General features: G+C 35.0%; 1 long non-coding RNA gene across 1 annotated transcript; it reads left to right on the top strand.

Annotated features, from left to right (window-relative positions):
- Window positions 1-25: 25 nt before the first annotated feature.
- On the top strand, window positions 26-3269 carry LOC106951142 (uncharacterized). Its single transcript, XR_001425758.1, has 3 exons — window positions 26-122; window positions 533-593; window positions 2298-3269. It is a non-coding gene; the product is annotated as an uncharacterized LOC106951142 (long non-coding RNA).
- The last annotated feature ends 2221 nt before the right edge of the window (window positions 3270-5490 follow it).

The raw sequence follows: 5490 nt of genomic DNA, 5'->3' as shown, positions 1-5490 counted from the left end.
GAGGGCCTCCTTGCCATCACCCTAATCTTTCGCTCCTTTAACAGGTTCTCCGTTAGACTGAAGCGTGGATCTTGACTGCGCCACTCCGAAGCGCAATGTGACTTGCATTCAGAAGAAACAAGGTGGTAAAATAAAAAATAATACATTAAATAATAAGAAGAATAATTTTGGGCTCAACTGCACATAACATTATTAATTTAGTGTTGTATTAGACTCGAGTAATTGGCAAATGCATAATCATAGGTGACTTGGATCACTATCAGAACTATGTCAAATACATTTATGTGTATTTATGATAGCAATACTATCCATATGTCTCTATAATAAACTTTGAATGCCTAAAAAGCAGAAAGTATCATGAGTCACATAGGTTTGGACTGAGAAAGGTAAAATGATTCAGTATTTGTTACAGCTGATCTCTAAGAGTGTGATATGTGAATGTGGAGTGCAGTGACACAGATGATGAGCAGACGTTCAAAGTCTTTGCACCTGTGGAAGTTTAACCCAGAAACCACCATGATTGTATCTGTAGCAGGATGAAGCTTCAGATCCACTGATGAAGAGGAGGGAAGGGCACCAAACAGGGCGGAAAGGTAAAAGAAAGTTATAAACACAGGACAGACGGAGGTTCAGTCTTTACTGAGGGAGTTCTGTGAACGTTTGTTGGTTTTGTTCTTTTTTTTAATCGCCTCTTTCTTGTATTTGAGGAAATTTGAGGCAAACTGCCTTTTTTATTCTCTGACAATGACAGAAAAGAGAAAATATTCTCATTACTTGCTGTCCAGTCTGGTTAAACAGGCGAATTTCACTTCATATTTTCAAATATTAAATTAGTTTTCCTGAATAGCGCCTTCAGTTTTACGCCATATGGAGTTTTTTGAATACGTAGTTGTTACATATTATGAAAATACATTTAGACAGCTGGAGATATTTAAGAAAATTAAGTATAAGAGGTAAATGTTACAGTGGAGTGAGGTTATAAATTTTTTTACTACTGTAACTTATTGTACACAAACTGATTGTTTATCTTAACAATTTTTGTGCCTATTGTATCGTATCACTTTACGTATAATTAAAAAAAACTTTGAAGATCCTTATTTCTTTATATATATATATATATATATATGGATTTTAACTTTATAATTTGCAAATTGCACATAATTTAAACATAGAGCATCAGTAGCGCTCATCGTAGCGGTCAGTTGTCCTGTACCTACAGAACAATAAATTTTATATATAATGTCTTTTAAAAAATAGACAGAAATGGATTTACTAAAAAAAACAAACTTTGAAATATAAACTTTTACGTTTTAAATTACTTTCACCGTAATTACATATTTCTCAGTTTGTTTTCCTTTTAACACTTGACACTTTGTTTTTATGTTCAGTTTGATCAAATATGCAGAGAATAAACAGTGCGTCAGTGAATAAACATGGCATTTATATCCTGTGATTTACAAATAAAATAGAAAATGTCTGCTGTTGAGGCCTCGGTGGGGCTGCGGGGCAAATGACTTGAAATCATTGTAAATTCATTGTTCAAAAAAGGTGTCACTGTTTAACAAAGATGTTAAGAGCAATTTATGTGTTTTAAAAATAAATGTAACTGTGTAAATATCTAAATTTAGGGAAAGTTTATACTTACAGCCCTTTTCAAGTGTCAAGCTCAGTGTGATCCGTTGTAGACGGTGATCCGGAGTCAGGCGGAAATGCTTTGTATTTATCTAGCGAGTTGTGTTTTTAAGAACCGTTGCACCTCCCACAGCAGCGATTGGTCTGAAAGAAAGACACACAGTTGTTAATTAAAGCCGGAATCAGAATAATGACCTCTGATTGGTTGTTACTGAGAAAAAAAGAGACACATCTGCATGAAAATTACAGGTTTTTTTAGCCTAAAACTGTTTCCATCTATTTGTGACAAGAATTTCCAGGATGAATTATAGCTTAGAAACACAAAACTCATCTTTTGGGTCGTGTAAAGATACTGTTTTAAATCAATAAGATATTTTTTTTACAATTTCTGTCCAGAATATTTCATAAAAAGCCTATTGGTCTAATAAATATCTAATGAACACATTTTAAACAAATAACAATATTTTATGCAATATGTTTTGCAATTTGTTTTCATTTCCGTACAAAATATCCAAACTCGGCCTTCACAGTGCGGGTAGATTAAAAAAGGAACCATCCCTGAAAACTAAGCCACCCACAAACAAAGATATATATAATTACACAAGAACTATTAGAGAAAGAAACATTTTTTCTCGGTTTTATAATTTTTTTCTCTCTTTCTGCAGGTGTAGAAGCAGACTTCTCGGATCTTATCTTCTATTTTTTCACAGCCAGACAAGACATGTTGAACAAAATAAATAACTACAGCTTGAGAACAGTTAATTGTATTTAGAATAACCTACATAATTTAATATGTAGTAAAAATTAACCAGTTCCATCTCAGAAGTTTACGACCGACCTCGGCGCCTGTTTACAAACAACCCGTCAAATCACGAGATCAGAATTTATCACGGCTTTTTTAGTGTTTAATGCTCTTTTTAAAGGTTTTTAGTGGCCTTTATTTAGCAGCAGGTAGACAAGAGGAAGGGCAAACAGAGAGAAGTGGAAAACATGCAGAAAACGGCCCAGGGCCGGGAAGCGAACTGGGGCCAACCGCGTGGAGGACAGGAGCCTCCGTTGAAGCGCTGGCTCTCTCTCTGATCCATATGGGGCTCAGTCTTCCATGTTTTTAGGTTGAACATTTTTAATGCCTGAATCGGCTCACCAGTGTAACAAGTCCAAAGCTTCTTAGCACCACAACAAATCGATGTCGAAACGAGGAACGAGAGCTGGAACGGAGGTTTCTTTGGATTTAGAGGACGCAGAATGTCCACGTCTTTTTGTGCATTTAAAAACTCAAATATCGGAAATCTGCATTACCACACAAACTGAAAGAATCCCAAAAAGAAACTTTAGCAAGGTCCAAACACTGAACGTCCATGGACATAGGACTGTTTCAGGTCAAGTTTGTCTTTTTAACCCAATTAACCTAGTTAGTCCAAAATAAATAAAGCAGAACTTTGTTAGTCCATTTGCTCAACTTTAGCGTGCTTAGACACATTTTGTCTTTGTTTAGACAGAAAACAATAGTTTGTGTGTTTCTGCCATTTCTCATTGTTGAATCTGCAGCTTTGAGGGAAGTGTTAAAAATTCAACACTCTGTTGTCTTCATCAAAATGTAAATAATTTTATTGTAATTTGGACTAGTAATTAAAAAGTCTTCACATGAAACATCATTCGCTTCTGTGTCGAACGTTAATCTAGATAAGGACTGAAACTTGTCTGTGAATCTGGTTTTTGAAAACTCGTCAGTCAGTCTGCCGCCGTCAATAACGTGGCCCTGATAACTGGTGAGAAATGACCATTTAAATAACTTATATCACCTCCATCAAGATGGACTTTAATAATCTCAGCACAGTTGATGCCTGTGGCTGCATTGGTCTTGTAATCGTGTTTTATTCCTGCCCACTGGAAGCTTGTTGTTGGCAGTTTTACTACAACATTAACCTTTTTCAGTATTTTCTGCAAATCTAAACCTTCAGATGGCCATAGTTTTTATTTACAGCTAGGATATTGTTCCTTTTCTGCTCTCTCTGGCTTTCACTAAGAATGAACTGGAGAAATTAAACATTTCACTTTGCGATCAGTGGTGGCTGTTTGTTTCTGAAGGTATTACAATTATGGACTAATAATTCAAAGTTTATCTTTAGAACCAAGTTTTATTTTTAGTCTCCGGCTTTTCATATCAAGTCGTTCCATTGCTTCTTTCCTCAACGAATACATTAAAAAGGGAAGAAAGATAGTATGATTTTTGTTTTATGCCTTCATGAGCAAATTTAACCTCTGATTAAATGATGATTAAAATGAGCCGTGGGTATGTTCCGGGAACACATAAGTCTATTAGTGGAAAGTTTCACCATTTTTACATATGAAAAAAATAATCATTTGGAAACAGTTTATCAAAGCCCAACTTTGGCATTTAAAAACAAAATTAAACAACCAAACAAATTCTTAGCTTTTGTAGAGACTTGTGTTTTTTATTGCAAAAATCTATATTCACTTTATTTGTTTCTGAAATATAAAGTAAAAATCTGCTGCATAAAATCAACTACTTTCTATATGAGAAACTATTGGAGGACTGAAGTTAAAGATCTGCTCACAATGATCAGTTTTAACATTCAGGAGATGCTGCGTCCAAAACTGTTGCCTTTCTTCTCAACAACACAAACGCGATCTGATTCACTCTTTTTTCAAAAACTCTGTTTTCAGCTAAACTTAATGAATGGGGACCCAAGTCCTAAAAGTCACTGGATGTTTGTGGTCCAGCTAGCTTTGAAATTAAAATGAACATGAAAACATTTGGTTAAAAAAGGTTAACAAAGAACATTTTCCATTTTCAGCATCATGTCTGAAAAGCGTCTCGCTAAAAATTAAACTATGTCCATCTGAATCCAGCGCAGAATTTATGTCTTTGCTCAGTTTCGTCTAAGTTCAACCTCATGCAGACAAGAGAGAGACACCAGAACCAGCCAGATTCGTTTGACCAGGCAGGTCAAATACTGAAAAATCAGATTCTCTAAAGTCATTGGATGCATTGAAAGAAGACTTCCCATTATTTTTGAATTTGAAACACATCAATCAACACATACTTTTTCTAAATTAATTAAATAAAGATCGGATAAAGGTTATGAGCAATGTGCTTTGATGAAGCGGTGCTCAAGTCCAGTCGTCAAGCGCTACTGTCCTGTAACGTTTAGATACATCCTTCTCTAACGCGCCTGAATCAAATGAGCGGTTCAATACAGAGCTGAATGATGATGATGATGATGAAATTCAGTCATTTGATTCAAGAGTTTTGGTGAAGTAAAAGTTGCAAGAGGATAACAATTGTAGAAGAAATATTTTCGATGGAGAAAATTGGAAAATTACATTTTATAAGACTTTAAATGCAGAATAAGGACTGGAATAATAATTGATGAATATACTTAGTCTGCTAAATTGTCAAAACATTACAGTCTCAATAGGCAGCTCGTTTTCAGTTTTTAATTTGTCTTTTCGTTGAAAAACACACTAATAAAGATCTAAGTGACCAAAAAAAGTTGCAAGAGAGCAGCTAGAGGACTGGACTTGTGCAGCCCTGCTTTGATGCATTAACTAGAATATTCTTTATCTTTTATATGTTACGGCCTTTTACATCAAAAACCAATCGGTATCAGACAAAGAGGCCAGATCGGTGCATTTCTAAAGCGCTGAGAGGATTTTTATAAATACGTTTCTGTTTGAGACATGACTTTTGTTCATGGTTTTGGTTGGTCTGTGTGCAAATCACCTGTTAAAACTTTAGTTTCTCAAATATAAGTGAAGCTGCACACAGACATTTGTCCTTTTCTTTATATTATTTCCCAAGCTAAATGCTTCAAATCTGCTTAGATACACAAA

This window comes from Poecilia latipinna, unplaced genomic scaffold (genome assembly GCF_001443285.1).
Source record: "Poecilia latipinna isolate Pla-1442-1.1 unplaced genomic scaffold, P_latipinna-1.0 Scaffold442, whole genome shotgun sequence".
Taxonomy (NCBI): domain Eukaryota; kingdom Metazoa; phylum Chordata; class Actinopteri; order Cyprinodontiformes; family Poeciliidae; genus Poecilia; species Poecilia latipinna.
Note: the sequence above shows the minus strand (reverse complement) of the source record. Positions and strands in the feature narration are given on the sequence as shown.